Here is a 17,979-nt window from a genome sequence, read left to right as displayed (position 1 = left end):
CTGCAAACATATATAAAAAGAAAAAAGAAAAGGATCACAGAGGGGAGGGAGCAAAGGAAAGGGTGATAAAAAATAGAATTAATATGTCTTGTATGTTTATCAACTTCCCACAAGAAATGTAAATATTATGTAAACACACGTGTGTGAATAAACTAAATAATAACAAACATATACAAGATAGAAGAAAGAGGGAAGAAGGGAAGAGGATGTAAAAGGAAGTAGGATGTGTTATGTACATGCACCAACACATGTCAAGGAATGGAATCATTACATACTGCAAACGTGTACTAATGAATAAAAAATTTAATTTTAAGAAAAAAGAATATATCGAAGTGAGTGGTACAGCACAGGGAGCTTAGTGTCCTGAATACCCAGTGGACTTAGCATGTGGACTAAGACCTGCAGACCAGGTTCAGGGTTGCCTGAAAGGCACTTTCATCACAAGGAACATGGTAAGCAAATCCAGCTATAAAATCAATCAGAGATGTTTTGATCTTCAAATCATAGATGATTCTCTTTTTCCTTCAACCTGGAAAGAAACTTCATTTCAGCCACCTTTACCTTATTGTTCATAGACATTGAGAAGGGAAAACACTTTCTTAACTATTTCTAATGGTCATACTTTGCAGTAGTAAAATTATGAGGTCAATCAAGTTCACTCCTCCTTTATTCCTGAATATATTATTTCAATTAAATGTATAAAGAAATTCTGAAAATTGCTTAAAATGAAACGAGAAAAATAATTTCTCCTTAATGCTCTTGCTGTCACTCACACTCTGTCTTTGTAGGTGGTAGTAGTGGAAATTTAGCAATAAGAGAGTGTTCTCAAGCTTCTTCCATATTATTTCACCATTGCATGATTTTCTCCAAAAAGCGAACAGTATCCTTATAGAATAGAATACAGTAATATCTCGGTCCATGAACACTTCAAACAATTCTGTTCACAGACAAAGTTTTGCTTCTTTTTCACAGGCTACACCTTGGGTGACAGGACCATGGCCATCTTCCTGACACACACACAAACACAGGTGTCTCCCCCTAAACTGTAAGACAAATTAAATTCATAAAGAACTGTACCCCTACAGTTTTCTTGGGTTGAGGGATATTTAATTAATTTATGCTACCACTTACCAATTTAAAGATGAACACTGAAGTTTGTAGTGTCAGAAAATTTCCTAAATTCTTTTTTCTCATTGACATTGCCAGATTTTCACTTATATGTATTTTGATCTGTTCAAATCTCTTTTTAATTTCAGCAGAGGGTTTACATATTCACCTGGAAGGCAGATATTGCATGCCAAAGCCACATAGAAAAATATCACTATAGGATAAAATATCAAAAATATTATCTATTATTCATTGAAGGCGTTAGAAGTACCCACCACATTTTAATAAAATAAATAGGATTTGCTTGTGGTTCAGATACCTTCTTGAGATGGGGGCAATAAGAAACATGCTTTAGTAATCTCATAGAATAGGTCAGAAGAACTAGATGTTTATTACTATTCAATGTTAAAGGCCTCCGAAGAAAAAAATTAATTATATTAATTATTATTAATTAATAATTTATCAAAGAGGATTGGACAAATAAGCAAGACGATTAAGATATAATCATGTTCTTAAATTTTCTACATTTTACAAATGTTTCTTAGAATGAATTTTAATTGATTTTATCTTGTAATTTCATCAGTGTATGAAGAGAATTTTAATAAGTAAGAAATAATCCTAGAGCACTTAAGTTCTCCATACCAATTAAGAAAATTTGCTGCAGTGACCCACATAAAATTTGTTATTCTTGTGGTGCATGAAACAATTTTACCAACATAGTTTTCCCTTGAAAAATGAGTTTAGACTTTGTCCCTAACCTGGTAATTAGCATATTTGAAAAGTCACAAAATACTTTCCATATTTGACTAATATATTTTATATCACACTTTGTTTATTAAATTCTGATTTACTGAATTATGTGAGTATTTCTTCCTGAAATTTTTTGATTATTAATTTGATATCACTAATCATGAGTCCTTCACAGTCTTCTACACTGGCTGCAAACCTGATCTAAGAAGAAAATTAATGAATAATATCGCATTTTAAAACTAAAAGATTATAGGGCAAGGGATTTAGCTCAGGGGTACCACACCTGCCTCACAAGCACAAGGTCCTAACTTTGATCCCCAGTACCTCAAAAAAAAAAGATTTCAAGGGCCGGGGATTTAGCTCAGTGGTTTCGCTGCCTGCTACACAAGGACCCGAGTTCGATCCCCAGTACAAAAAAAAAAAAAAAAAAGATTTCTGATCTTATGATTTTCTTGATATAAAATATTTTTTTAAAACACCCACCTTAGTCTTATGTTTGATTTAAAATTTGTACCTGTTTTGGTAAGGTTATATCAGTTCACACCCCTATTATTTTCTACAAGAAAAAATAGTAAAATAAATACCTTCCACAATCATATTTTTTCTTCTGAAATCCCATGTTATAAATGACTTCAGCCCAGTGTTATCCCACTTACCTATGTTTGCTCACTAGCAGTTAGGAATCCTTTGATCTTCAAGGCTCCTGTTGTATAATTGATCAAAGGTTTGAACCTGAAGCTAGAGTGTAAGAGATTGGATTCTGAAATGTCAGTGCATCCACTCTAACTTTGACCAAGTAACTTTCTAGGCAGATTATTAAACCGTAATAAAAAAAGAAAGGAAAAAGAACTTGAGCTCAATTAAATATTATTGGAACACATGCCATAAAGGGTTTTAATTGCCCATTGGAAAAGACAGTTTAGGAATGTATGTTTGGATTTCTAAAGATATATTATTTAATGAACTTCCCTGTCAGTATTCATATAATTTTGCCTTTATTATTGTAATCAATAACAATGCCCCAATTGTCATACTAATTTTGATCCATTGCTCTGAAATTAAATTATGCTTGTTGAATTTTGAAGGGTCTGAACATTATGAATAATGTTTAGTAATTCATGTCAGAAAAGTTCTGACACGGGTCATTCCAAAACCTCCACAATTCAGTGTTATCCTTCTCTCTGTACAAACTGATAGCAGGTATGAAAACAAGTGAACTTGCAAAACAAATGTCACTCTAACCTCAAAATACTCACTCTTACCAGTATTTGAAGATCCAACAGTGAAGGTGACCAGTGATAGAAATGATATATTACTCCTGCCACTACCAGGGGAACATTGGTTTCGTTGCCTTAACCAGGCTAAATGAAGTTGTAGTGAAAGCTGATCCTGAAGCCACTTTATTGGATGCTTCAGACACATCAATATAAAGGTGTTAGAGCCAACATTTCAGTTGGGAAAGACAGAAATAAAATATCCATTTCCATCTTCTAATTTCTTCCATTTCTTTTCCACTTTCTTATACATTCGATGTTCAGAAGTTCTTCCTTTTTCAGTAGAATTTTGAAGATTAAATCAGTGCTGTTGAAGTGTGAAAGCCTATCACCAATTTCCAGCAGCGTTTAATGTATTGGAAAAAGGCTTTCTGGTTTCTATTTGTACAGACATCAAAATAACATAGAGTAAAAATTTGCATTTAATGGAAAATATGTTGATATAGAATTCCAATCGTGATCTAAAATAAAATTTAAACTTTGCTCCATTTTATTGTTCCCAGGGAATCTCCTTACAATAGTCATTCTACCTATGTGTTAGCTACTTTTCTCTCGTTACTGAGACAAAATACTCCTGACATCTAAAGTTAAAGGGGAAAAGGTTTGTTTGGCTTACACTTTGTAGAGGCCTCCATCTTCAAGGCATAGTGGCACATTTCAGAGGGGCTACAGTTCGTGGCAGTGGAAGACAGCAAAAACAAGAGAGTTTAAGAGCATCTTTCTGTCCCTTTTATCTTATTCAGACTACTGGGATTAGGGTGGTGCCAAACCATTCACTCATGCATACTGGTTTCACAATCATGCGCCCTTAATCCTGGCAACATACACTCTGGATTCAGCCACCTCCAAATTAGCCCACCTCATTCATATGAGGCTTTGGGGGGACATCCGAGCACAAGCCACAACAACCTATACTATGATAAACCAGTTTATTTTTATTTACAGCAACTGAAGGTATAAATTTTTTAAAGTCTTTTATCTTTAGGACATGAAATGTTAAAACTTAACTCTATCCCTTCAGGCTTTCAAAATATAAAAATAACTGATAGACTGTAAGGAAGGGAAATCTTTAGTTTCATTAACTGAGAGATTTTTTTGAATAAACATTGTTGAAGTGCAGTTTTCTCTGTGGTTATCTCTTTTAGTAGTTCATTCTATTATTTTTACTTTTCTATAATTTGTTTCCTTTCTATGACAAGAGGTTTTCCTAATTTTATTCAGTATATTTTGTTCCATATGAAAGAGTTTGAAGCACAGTCACTGTACTAATAAAAAATTGAGGTATTATTTTGAATGCAATTTGATCAATTTGCAGGCATTCAGAACAATTTAGACTTCATCATTCATTTAGTCTTCTTGTGCAGCCTGACACCATGTTATTATCTTACTTATAGATCTTTTTCAAATCCAAAAATAAGTCTTAACTTGGTGAATAACTACTCCCACTACATATTTTCAAAACCTGTTCAGTAATTATCCTCACATGGCTGATATATGCTATATAGTAGCTCTTTGAAAATGAATCCTGGTTTAATAGACATTTTACATCTGTTTTCAATATTTTTTCTACTTTGTGATATTATTTCATTAGATCGTGCTATTGATTTATCATATCCTATAATCCAAGAGTCTCTTTCTCTCTCTCTCTCTCTTTCTCTCTCTCTCCCAAACTTGAGAGGAAAATTGACCTTTTCAATACTGTATTATATAACTTCTTATTATATTCCACCTTTATCAATAATTGTCTAAAAATATTTCTTGAGGAATATTCATAAAAATTAGGTAACATTTTCATTTGTATTTTCTTGGGATTTGCCTTTAGGTAAAATACAGACAAAACAGAAGCTAAAAGCTACTGTTGTAGTCATAATACACAGAGACACATACCCCCTCCCAAACATCCTAGTATAATGTTAAATGCCACAGAGTAAGGAATATAATACCTGAAAATGCTAAGTAGATGGCGATTTTATTGTGTAGGTAGAGCTCTTTGATTTACTTTATAAGTGACATTTAAAGGCCATTCTTTGAGGTTGATAGCTAAATCTTAATTATAAATTAGGTTTACATCAACTTGTGAAAGACAGTGTACCTATTTAAGGTTTTTTAATGAATTATTTTAGTACATTTTAAGTATACAATATGACATTCATCATTATGAATTTGTACCTTTACATAATATATCTTGATTCTCATTTTTTCCCATTACACTGTCCTCTCTTCAATCCCTCCACCTCTCCTGATTTTCAAAGACTTTGTTTCCATTTTTTTATTTTCTCATATTAATTTCATTCCCTTCTTTCCTACCCCTCCCACTTCACCTTCTGTTTGCAACTTTTCTTCCTATTTCACATTATCTATTATACCTTTTGATCTTTATTTACACTTTCAATTTCTCACACCAGAGAAACTAATCGGTATTTACACATGTGTGTCCTATTTATTTCACTTAAAGAGTATCACTTCAATGTGGATCCATTTAGCTATAAATGTCTCTAATTTCTCATTCTTAATGGCTGAGTAGTACTCCATTTTATATATACATATATAAATATATATATTTCTACTTCTTTGTCTGAGAAATGTCTGTTCATTTCAGATGCCCATTTTTGGATTGGGTCTTTAAATTTGGAAGGTCTGATTTTTTTTAAGTTCTTTATGTATTCTAGAGAGTAGAACTTTGTCTGAGGGACAGCTAGTGAAAAATTTTTCCTACATTGTGGGTTGTCTCTTCACACTGTTGGCGATTTCTCTTGCTGTGCAGAATCTTTTTAATAAGAAGAGATACCACTTGTTGAATTTTTGTGCTAGTTCACATGCAACTGAGGTTTTGTTCAGGAAATCTTTTCCTACGCCTATGTCTTCCAGCCAGCAGAGTGTTTCTGTTTTAATATTTAGATCTTTAATCAATTTTGATTTTAGTTTAGTGCATGGTGAGAGATATAGGTTTAGTGTTAATCTTTGGCAAGTTGAAGCCCAGTTTTTCCAGCACCATTTATTAAATAGGCTATCTTTCCTCCAGTGAGTGTGTCTATCTCCTTTGTCAAAAATGAGCTGGCTGAGTGTGTCTGGAGATGTTTCTGAATCTTTTGGTCTGTTCCACCTGCTGTTTTTATCACAGTAGCTTGGTACTATAGTTTCAAGTTGGGGATTGTGATACCCCCTACCTTATCTCTGTTGCCTAGAATTGCTTTTGCTCTTCTAAGTCTCTTCGTGTTCCAAGTGAATTTTTGTATTGTTTTCTGAAGATGTGTGAAATATGCTTCTGGAATTTCAATTGGGATTGAATTGAATCTATATAGTAATGTTGGAAGTATGGCCATTTTCACTATGTTGGTTCATCCTACCTAGAAACAAAGAATGTCTTTCCATTTTCTGATAACCTCTCCATTGCCTTTTTTCAGAGTGCTTTATTTTTCAGAGTAGAGGTCTTTGATATCTTTTGTTAGGTTAATTCCTAGGTGTTTCATTTTTTTGGATGTCATTATGAAGGGAGGTGTTTCTCCAGTTCCTCTTTCAGTGAGTCTGTTGTTCATGAACAGGAAAGCTATTGATTTTTGTGTGTTAACATTGTATTCAGTTACTGTGCTGAATTTGATTATTAAGTCTAGAAGACTTTTGGGGGAGTTCTTTGGGTCTTCTATATAGAGTATCATGTCATCTGCAAATAATGACAATTTGACTGTATTTATCCCTTTTATTTCTTTCTCTTATCTAATTGCTATGGCTAATGTTTCCAAAATTATATTGAACAGGAGTGTAGATGAGGATATTTTTGTCTTGTTCCTGATTTTAATGTGAAGGATTTCACTTTTTACTATTTAGTATGATATTGGCTGTTGGTTTTTCATAAATAGGTTTTATGAGGTTGAGATAGAGACCATGTATTCCAAATTTTTGTAGGGTTTTTATCATTAATGTGTGTTGGATTATGTTGAATGCTTTTTCTGCATCTATTGAGATTATCATATGGTTTTTGTCCTTGGCTCTATTAATATAGTATGTTACATTCATTGATTTGCATATGTTGAAACATCCCTGCATCCCTGGGATGAATGGCACTTGGTCAGGGTGTATGATCTTCTTGGTGATCTTCTGCATTCTGTGTGCCAGTATCTTCTTGAGGATTTTTGCATCTATGTTCATTAGGGAGATTGGCCTATAGTTCTCTTTTTTAGTTGGGTCTTTCTCTGCTTTGAGGATCAAGGTGATGCTTGCTTCCAGGAATGATTTTGGGAGTATTGCTTCCCTTTCAATTTCAGGGAAGAGTTTAAATAGTAGTGGCAATAGTTCTTCTCTAAATGTTTTGTAGAATTGAGCAGTGAAGGCATCAGGACCAGGGCTATTCTTAGTTGGTAAGTTTTTAATTACATTTTCAATTTCATAGATTGGTATTGGGTTGTTTAGAATTTTTAGGTCTTCTTCGTTAAACTTTGGTAATTTGTACATATCTAGCAATCTGTCCATTTCTTCTGTGTTTTCTCTCTTATTGGCGTAGAGGTTCTCAAGGTAGGTATTGATGATCCTCTCGATTTCTGCTGGGTCCATTGTAATTTCACCCTTTTCATTCCTAATTGGATGGATTTGGGTCTTTTCTTTCTTGCTTGCTTGCTTGCTTTCTTGCTTGCTTGCTTTCTTGCTTGCTGCTTGCCTGCTTGCTTGCTTTACCTTTCTTTCTCTCTCTTCTTTTCTTTCCTTCTTTCTTTCTTTCTTTCTTCTTTTTTTGATAAGGTTGGCTAAGCATTTGTCAATTTTGTTTATTCTTTTGAAGAACAAACTCTTTACTTCATTGATTTTTTTTGTATCGTTCTCTTAGTCTGCATTGCATTGATTTCTGCTCTGATCTTTATATTTTCCTCCCTTGTATAACCTTTGGATTTGCCTTGCTCTTCTTTTTCTAGAAAGTTGAGTTTTATCATCAGGTTGTTTAATTGAGCTCTGTTTGTTTTCCTAATACGACTATTCACTGCTATGAATTTCCCTCATAAGACTGCTTTCACTGTGTCCCATAGATGCTGATATGTTATACTGACATTGTCATTTAATTGTAGAAACTGATTTCTTCTTTAATTTTCTCTGACCTATTGTTTATTCAGAAATATGTTCTTCAATTTCCATGTGTTTATGATATTTTTGAGGTTTCTTTTGCTACTGATCTCCAATTTCATCACACTATGGTCTGATAATATACAGGGGATAACTTCAAATCCTTTGCACTTACTTAAACATGTTCTATGAGCTAGTATGTCATCTACTTTGGAGAACAACTCGTTGGTAGCTGAAAAGATTTTGCATGCTGATTTTGTGAGGTGGAACACTGTAAACATCTGTTAAGTTCATTTGTTCAAGAGTTTGATTGAATTCTTGAATTTCCCTTTTTATTTTTGTTTAGTTGATCTATCTAATTGTGACAGTGGGGTAATGAAGTCCCTCACTATTATTGTATTAATACTTATTTGATTTTTCATGACCATTAGTATTTTTTTATATAGTTGGGTGCACTAGTGTTTGATGCATACATGTTTAGGATTGTCATCTCTTCTTCTTGGATTGTTACCTTTACAAGGATGTAGTGTCCTTCTTTGTCTCTCTTAATCAGTGTTGGTTTGAAATCCACTTGATCTGCAAAAAGGATAGCTAATACTACTTTTTTCGGGTTCCTGGAATGTGGAGTATTGTTTTCCATCCTTTAACTTTCAGTCTATGAGTTTCATTTTGAATTAAGTGTGTTTCTTGTATGCAGCATATTGTTGGAACTTCCTTCTTGACCCATTCTGCCAGTCTATTTCTTTTGATTGGTGAATTGAGACCATTAACATTGATGGTTATAACTGATATGTATTGACTTATCATTGTCTTGACTTTTCTTTTTGTTGGATTCTCCCCCTTTGCATTTAATTTCTTGCCCATGGATTCATTCTGCTGTGCTTCCTGGGCTTGTGATCCTCATTGCTTTTTTCTAAGATATTGTCTAAAAGTTTTTGAAGTCCCGTTTTTGTATTCATGAAGTTCCTAAGGTCCTCTTTGTCATGAAAGTATCTTATTTCTCCGTCAATTTTGAAAGATAGTTTTTCAGGGTATATCAATCTGCATTGGAGGTTGTTTTCCTTTAGGGTTTGAGACATGTTACTTGAAGCTCCTCTTGCCTTGAGGATTTGGGTTGAGAAGTCTGCTGTGATTCTGATGTGCCTTCCTTTGTATGTGATTTGTTTCTTTTCTCTAACTGCTTGTAGAATTTTTTCTCCTAGGTTTCTGGAATCTTAGCTATTATATGCCTAGGTGTAGATCTTGTTTTTATCATGGCTAATTGGAGTCCTATATGCCTCACTTATCTGTACATCAAGTTCTTTTCCCCTGCCTGGGAAGGTTCTGGCATTACTTCTGAGAACAGTTTTTTGTTGTTGTTTTTTGGTTTTTGGTTTTTTGGGGTTTTTTTGTCATTTGCATTCTGTCTTGTTTCTTCATTGACTCTGATCAGTCTTATGTTATTCTTCTTTGAATCATCTAGCAGCTGCTGGACTGATTTCTTGCAGTCTCTTGCTATTTTAAAGAAATTTTTCTTTTCCTGGTAACTAATTGCAGTCCCATCTTCAATATCTAAAATTCTGTCCTCACATTGGCTCATTCTGCTGTGTAAGCTTTCAATGGAGTTTTTAATCTCCTGGAAATCTGTTTGCATCTGTTTCAAGAATTTCATTTGTTTCCTATATTGGGATTCTATCATGTTCCTCAGATCCTCTGTTATTTTGTCTGTGTCTGCCCTAGATTTATCAATCATGTCTTGCACTATGGACACAACCCCTGTTGTTATCTGAGAATATTTTTCTGATTTCATTTTTTCCATATCCTCTTTTGTTGCCAGTTCAAGGAGTTCAGGTGGTTGAGTATCAGACTGTTCCACCTTGTTGCCCTTGGGTTTGATCTGAGAGTGGTTTTGAGACTTGTTTGTGTGTCTTCTCATTTAAACTAATGCACCCTGCTGCATCTTTGTTTAGATCACTTTTTGCTTTCTCTGTGGTCTTCAATTCTCTGCAAGCAATGGAGTAGCTTTTTCTCTGATGCTGACCACTGCACCAATTCCTGTGTTCAGAATGGTGGCCTTCTGGATCCCTGAGCTGACCTGTTGTTGGGGCAGTATTCTGGCTGGGCCCTGTGCGCACTTGGAATGGTGTCTAGGCATGCCTCTGGCTAGGGCCTGCCCCTCTATGTAGCTGTTGTCTGGGAGGGTCTTTGGCTGTGGGTGGGGGTATCACCCAGCTGTCTGAGCTAGCTTCTAGCTAGGGTCTGTGCACACTTACAGATAGAATCTTGGTCAGCCTCTGGCTGTTGCTTGTATGCCTGTGCAGCTCTTTTCCACATGGCCTTTGGCTGGTGCCTGTGGGCCTAGGTATCATGGCAGGACCCTGGCTGGACCTGCCTGCAGCCACATTGCTCTGGTCCACACCAGATTCTCACTCTATTTAAGGTTTTTTATAACATGTATACATCAATTTGTCACATCTGTACAGACAAATAATTTGATTAAGAAATAAATACTATTTTAATCAAAAAATTAATGAATTTTTGAATAAATTTATTGATCTATATTTTAGAGATTGTATGCAACAACTGAAAAAAATCCCAAACTGCTATTATTCTTTTTTTGTGATTTGATACAGATTTGAAGTAACATGCCACTTCTTTGTACTCTTGAAGCAACACTTCATCTCTTATATCTTTGGGGCTTGCTTTAGGGTATTGAGTCTCTTTCATTCTCATTTTTGGTAATGATAGCTTTGGTTTTCCAGTTTGCTCACAGAAAACATGTGTATGTCTACTTTGGGTTTGTGGTGTTCTCACCAAAAATGTTTGGTTTGTTTTGAATATTTTTTTGTTTCAAGATCTATAAAGCCTAGGCTGACCTCAATTAGAAGGCTGTGTGCTCAAAAAACTGCACATTAAGGTCTATTTCTCAATTTTTTCTCATTGGCCCACCCAAAACATCATTTATTACTCATTCATTCCTTTGGTACATTTTCCTAAATACTATGTGTCAGGTCCTGTTCAAAGCATGCAGCATACAAAGTCAAATAAAGAACCATATCTATCCTAGTGTGAAATAAGAAAGACAAATTGATGGCAGCAATTCAATGTGGTAGGAATGAAGTTATCATATTGTGGCAATTGACAAAAGTAAAATCTGGTTTCTTTTCCTTTTTTGTTATGATTATGAAAGGTCTTTTCAAATATCTCCAAAAAGCTTCTGATAAAGGTAACACATTAAATATTTGTCCTTCATAACAATTCAGTTTAAAGTAGATTAACAAATCATCTGGGGACACAATTTAAGCAAATGTTGATAGGGAAGAGGAATGTGGAGATTTCATGAGCCCAGAGTATGGGGACCTTTTGAGGGGAAAATTACTAAGAAAATTATATATCAAGGCTACCCTGAAGACAGGAAAACAACAAAAGTATATTGGATATATGTAGGAATCCACTTCAATCATTTGGCTCAGGTATCTTGTTCTCATGTAAAACTTGGTTTGGAACATTTATTTTTGAAACAGCAGAGTACACAGTCTTGCTGCGCATATAATAGAAGAGCTGTTTACACTGAGGAATCAGATTTCTAACTTGTGCTGAAAAGAGCTGTGACCTTTTCTAGCAGCTGTATGAAGGTCTTTATTAGATCATTGTGCAGCTAGTAGCTCATCAATCTCTGTGGTGCACAAAGGTGACATTAACACAGGTAGGTCTGTCAAATGAAAGGAGCTTGTTGCATCATCAGTGTTTCTCAGGCAATATCAACTTTTTTAGCTGCTTCCAATAGATTGAAAAGCACATGAAAAATTATGTGAAGCAAGGGAAAAACACTAGGAATCTCTGCCGAACGATAAGAACAACAACAAAAAAATGCAGACACTGAATTAAGAATTCTTTTCAGTTCAATTGAAAACATACAAATGGCTTGTCTATCTAATGTGTTAATGGTAAGTTTAGACACAATTTGTGATGTGAAATTAATAACTTTCAGGCTATAAATAAATCCTTATGGACAGAATCTTGAAGCTTTGTAGTTTAACAATGAAAAGAAACAAAGAGGAGTAAAGGGAAAGTTGAACTTTCTACTAAGTAAAGGCAAAATAATCTTTCTGGTTATTATCTTTGACAAGGAGATTTGACTAATCAGCATAAATGTGCTTTCTGTTTACTGCTAAACTGAAGTTTGACAATTTCCAAAGGGAGTTTATTTTCCATGAAATTGGCCTGGTGAGAGAAGATGTTAGAAATTTATTAAAGAGTCAAAGGTAGAGTCCATCAAACCTTCCACTCAGAAGTTCTAAACCTTCAAACAAGTCATCACATTCCATGTACAGTTTTAACTGTCTAAAAAAATTCAACATGGAAACAAGTGGAAAATTCTACTGAGAAGGAAGTAATGAACTGTATCTTGAGCAGAGAACTTCATCTACAATATGCCATCTTTTCCTAGAGACGAAAATTCCTTCTTGAGTTTGTGAACTTTAATTTTAATGATATAGAAAACAAATATATAAAAGAAATGCATCAAGACAAATCTTAATGTATGAAGCTAGCCAGCTTTCCATTTGTTTGTTTGTTTTAACATTGATCTGGTATATTTGATATTTGATTTTGCTCAAAAATTCATTTGCATATGAATTTTAAATGATGGCTGTAATGATTGTCGAGTTCATTATTTATTGCTCACCAACTAAGTACACAGCACCTGACAAAACATGTGATTACATCTTTTTAATCTTCACAAAATACTGGAATATATTACTATCCTTACTTAACATTGGAGATAACTGAGATACACAGAAGTTTGTAAATCATCTGCAGTTAAACTAATGGAATTATATAATGGTCTGTTGTATCTTATGCCAAAGAACGTATTCTATGTTTTTATATCTACAATTTCTTTGAAGTTTTATGGACTTCATGAAGTAGATACTAATGTGTTTAATTCAAATGGTGAAACTGAAGTAAAGGGAAATTACAAAATGCAGTAACATGCTCAACTTTTTTTAGTTTCTTTGTTTGTGCTACTAGGAAATGAAACCAGCAAAAACTAAATCCCTTTCTTTCCTTTCTTTCCTTCTTTCTTTCTTTCTTTCTTTCTTTCTTTCTTTCTTTCCTTCCTTCCTTCCTTCTTTCCTTCCTTCCTTCCTTCTTTCTTTTTTTTTTGAAAAAGTGTCTCACTAAATTGCCTAGGCTGACCTTGTGCTGTTCCTGCCTCAGCCTCCAGAGTAATTGTGATTATAGGAGTGTGTTACTTTACCAAATTACACTCAACTGTTTGACAGCATAGGTTGTATTGAAACTCAACTTTGTGATAAGCCTGTATTCAATTTACATATGATATAATATCTCAAGTATGACTGTTAAATTAACTGAGATAAATATATTCATAAAAAATTTTTAGACATGAAAAATTTAAATAGAACAATAATAAAATATCTAGTTTTCCTTTTTATTTCTCTCAGTGACCTACTTCTGCATTTTTGAAGAAACATCCAATGTGTATTTTTCTACCTGTATTCATTGATGATTGGGTTACTTGATTCTTGCATCTGCAATTATCGCCTCTATCTACAAAGCAAGCATATGACTGTCACAGTCTGGTCCTTCAAAGCAGAAGGGATTGACAGTGAATGACAATTTTTTTCTGCCTAGCACTCACCACCCTCAGAGAAATATACATAATCATGCAAATACAGTGGACCTTCGAGTTATGATCAGCCTCGCACACAAACAACTTGGGTTATAACCAGAATTTTAGTTTTAACTTACAAAATCTTGAGTTATCACCCAAATACCAGCTGCTTGGACTTCTAGATGGTCTCAGATACAGATTTAATCCTGTAAGAGTGCTGGAAGGAACATTACAACATTCTTTCCTGTGTGGGGTTAATTGAGACATCCTGGGCCAATGTCTAAGGACACTGAGATCTGCCTGAAAGAAAGTGTGGCCCAAAATTATACAGGAGAGATTAAAGGCAATTGGCCAACTTGAGTTACAACCAGCCCTCAGGAACGAATTTAATTTGTAAATCAAGGGTCCACTGTATATTTAGCACCTCTTCTGTGGATTCTCAAGAAAGTAGGCTAAAAAATTCAAAATATTCAGGGTGAAATAAGCATATATGTCATTGTTTTGCATAAAGAATTCATCTTTATTAAGGAAACTTACAGGAAGGCTAGAGACTGTTTAAGTGTTTTTTTCTATTTGTACAATGGTAAACAAGTTGTGTGTGTGTGTGTGTGTGTGTATGTGTGTGTTACGGCTTGTGCCTAGAGGTCCCTCCAAAGCCTCATGCAATCACAGGTGATGCTTTTTCAGAGATGGCTAAATTTAGTGTGTGACTGATTCATGGTACAATGCTAGGATAAAGGATGCTGAGATTAAGGATGGGTGATTACTAAATCAATCCACTGATTTGTTTGGCACCACCCTAATCCTAGTAGCCTAGGTAGAATATAAAAGGGGCAGAAAAAAGCTGCTAAGGACCTTTGCTTGCTTTGTTGCCTTCTGCCCTCTATGAACTGTTTATCCTCTGTGATGCCTATCTGCCATGCCACCCTACCTTGGAGCCAGCAGATGATGGACTGAAACCTCTACAAACTGGGAGCCAAATAAACCTCATGTTTTTTAACTTTGGCCATCGAGTATTTTGACTCAGCAATGAGAAAAGTAACTAAAAATGGTGTGTGGTTGGTGTGTGTGTCTGTTCACGTTTGCATGTATACAGAGGTTTGGGAAGTTAGAGTCAGAGATTTTTAGCCTTGAAAATTTCATGGATTAAATATGTCCATCATTGTCAATTCTGAGCAATCAATTCAACTTGATTGAACATGGATGTGGAAAAAAGACATGGGCCATTAGGTCTCATAAGCAATTAGGTGCTATAGGAGGCAGCTTTAGCACAACAGTTGATATGCTCACATATGCTCTATAATTTAGTCTGCTTTTAAAAATTTCATTTTATACCTTGACTCATTCTGTCTTCTGCTATGTTTTTAGTGATTACCTGTTTTCATTTTCAGAATTCTTCCTCTTAATGTTCTCTGCCTGGATTGTTGCTGTTTAGGCATGGAAGGTTCCTCTTGTCCTTCATTATATTTTTCAACTATTACTTTCTAAGAGAATTTTTTTCTCCTTAAACAGGACCATAAATGCCTAAATCTCCCCCACTCACTTACTTTATTATTTATTGAATCAAACTTTTTATTTCTTCACAACACTAAGGGCAAATTGAAAAGATCCAATTGAATTTTACTAATTTTGTTATGGTTGTTTCTTCTTTGATACAACATAAGTTTTAAAAGATAAGGATTACTGTAGTTTAATCAGTTCTGAATTATTAGTGCATAGATATTTTGGCACACAGTACTCAATAAACATTTGTTAAAGAAATAAATACATAAAGAAAGTCAGGCTGTTTATAGCATCTCCATGACAATTTTCATTTTGGTCAAGAAAACTAGGACAGGGACATCATCTTTTCAGCGAATACTTGTGTATAATTTTGCAGCCCTTACCTGTTAAAGAACATCCAAGAAATATAATAAATGTTAAGGAGTAGTGAATACAGAGCCTAAATTGAGGTAGTATTTTGTGGAGAATCTACTGTCAAATTGATGGTTGGAATTAGGTTTAAGAAAATAATTTTTACAAGCAAAAAACTGTGTATTTATTTGATCACGTAAAACTGTTTATTTAAATAATTTCAAAAATACAGTAACATCTTTTTTCATCGAACAGCCAAACATTATAGAAATAAAGATGAAATATTAATGGATAGACTTACTGTTGTAAATTTTATTTCCAAACCTGTGTTTTTTCCCCATCCTCTATGGGAGAAGGAGAATAAAACTTTTAGTTTTATCCTGAGAGATGCCTCATAAATGTACAACACCTGTTTCTTTCTCGGAAGCTCAGTATACCATTGCCTTGTGTCTATTACCTTCTTTCCCCATTTTATCCCATTTTCCCCTTACTCTATGTTCTGAGACTGCATTTTGCAAAAATAAATTGCATTTAAACTGTACCTTAGACTCTGTTGCTACATACAATTTATTGTAGAAATAAATCTTTTGCTAAATAAAATTGTTGGAAAATTAGTTCCAAAATAATGTTTAGGGATGGTCCAGGTTAAAATGGTCAATTTTAGAGATTTAGGAATTAGTACCCTAGTCTCCTATGCCCATCAATTTCTGTCCTCTGAATCTTTTGTGCTTGCTTCTTAGACAGTTCCCATCTCCACTCCTCTGTTTATATTCCTGGTGATCTATTTTTCCACCAACTGCAGTCTTTACTATGAAACTCAGAAATATAGCAGACATTAATTATTAGATTATGTATTAGAGTAGACTTTATATATTAGACTTCATAATTAATTAAATAATTGTTTCCTAAAATGATTTCTTCTTCCATTATGCAAGTCATGAGAAGAGGAGAGATGAATGAATGACACAGAAGGTGTGCTTTTTTACTCTTAAGATAATTGCCTTCTAATATGGCACATTGTGCTAGTAGAAAAATGAATAAACACCCATTTGGGTCTGAACAACCTAATAATATTTGATCCTCAAAAGAGTACACAAAATTCTGAAATAGGACTTATTTTCCACAATTTATAGAGAGGAAATTGAGGTATTTTGCTTAAGAGTTACATAGCTAACTCCAGAATTTCAATCCCAAGCTCTTAACCTTCAGGTATCTTATGTTAGCTTTTTCACTGAATGTAGGATTTGATGATACACAAGAGGCATAAGCAACTGCTCTAGGAAAACTAATGATACTAATGTCTTAGGTGTTAGGTAGCAGGAGATGGTTTAATGCATGTACAATCGAGTTTATTTGGATCTAAGAAGTTTGAATGGATTGATGTGACTTCTACAAATGGTAAATAATTATGTTCTAGTAAGCTTTAGAAAGTGAGTAGGAAAATATTAAAATATGGCTTCCTGGTAATAACACAAGTAGTATAAAAAGCAGTATTACCTGTAATGATACTAACAGTCTAGTAATACATATAATAACAGAAAGCTTTTTATTTGCAAGGCACTGTGCTAGCTCCCCAACTAAGTCTTTGTCACCTAATTTAGGCCCATCGATCAGATTTTATAGTAGTCAAGTATAATGATTAATTTTATGTGTCACTTGGGTAAACAATGATACTCACAATTTGGGCCATATACCTGTGTAGATGTTTCTGAGAAGATTGGTTTTTATAGATGTGGTTAATAATTAAATCATTAGAGTAAATATTAATATGTAAATCAATAGTCTTTTAGTAAAGTAGATTATACTCCATAATTTAGGTGAGTCATATACAATCAAATAAAAGCCTTAAAGTCAAAGGCAGATTTCCTGAAGGTGAAGGAATTCTGACCTCAGATTTTCAACTGTGACATCAAATCCTGCGCATTCAATATGTTAATGTTATGGCCCATAGTTTTGCAAGGTAACTCTTTCAAGTCCCTCTCCCTCTCCCTCTGCCTCTATTTCCCTCTTCTCTTCCTCTCCTCCTCCCCTGCCCTCTCTTTCCCTCTCTCTCCCTTTCTCTCCCTCCCTCTCTCTTTCTCTTCATAGTGTTTATACATAAGTATATAGGTATATATACATTTTCTTTGAGAACTCTGACTAATGAAGCTTGATTTCTGCTGAAGTTTTAAAGCATAAAACAAGAATCCAGTGATATGCTGCTTTACCTTGTTAGTTAATCTGTGTAAGTTGCATTGTATTCAAGGAACAACAAAATATATGCAATTTATGTGTCTCACCAAAGATTGACCAGCTACAGCACTATAGTTCCAAAGTACCTGAAAGCCATTGGTG

General features: G+C 34.3%; 1 pseudogene; it reads left to right on the top strand.

The window, feature by feature from the left end:
* Positions 1-17,979, top strand: part of LOC101711428 (snRNA-activating protein complex subunit 1 pseudogene) — a 36,767-nt pseudogene that overhangs the window by 17,658 nt on the left and 1,130 nt on the right.

Source organism: Heterocephalus glaber, unplaced genomic scaffold (assembly GCF_053883595.1).
Source record: "Heterocephalus glaber isolate CG9 unplaced genomic scaffold, H.glaber_assembly_v1.0 deba00001461, whole genome shotgun sequence".
In the NCBI taxonomy this organism is placed as follows: Eukaryota; Metazoa; Chordata; class Mammalia; order Rodentia; family Bathyergidae; genus Heterocephalus; species Heterocephalus glaber.
Note: the sequence above shows the minus strand (reverse complement) of the source record. Positions and strands in the feature narration are given on the sequence as shown.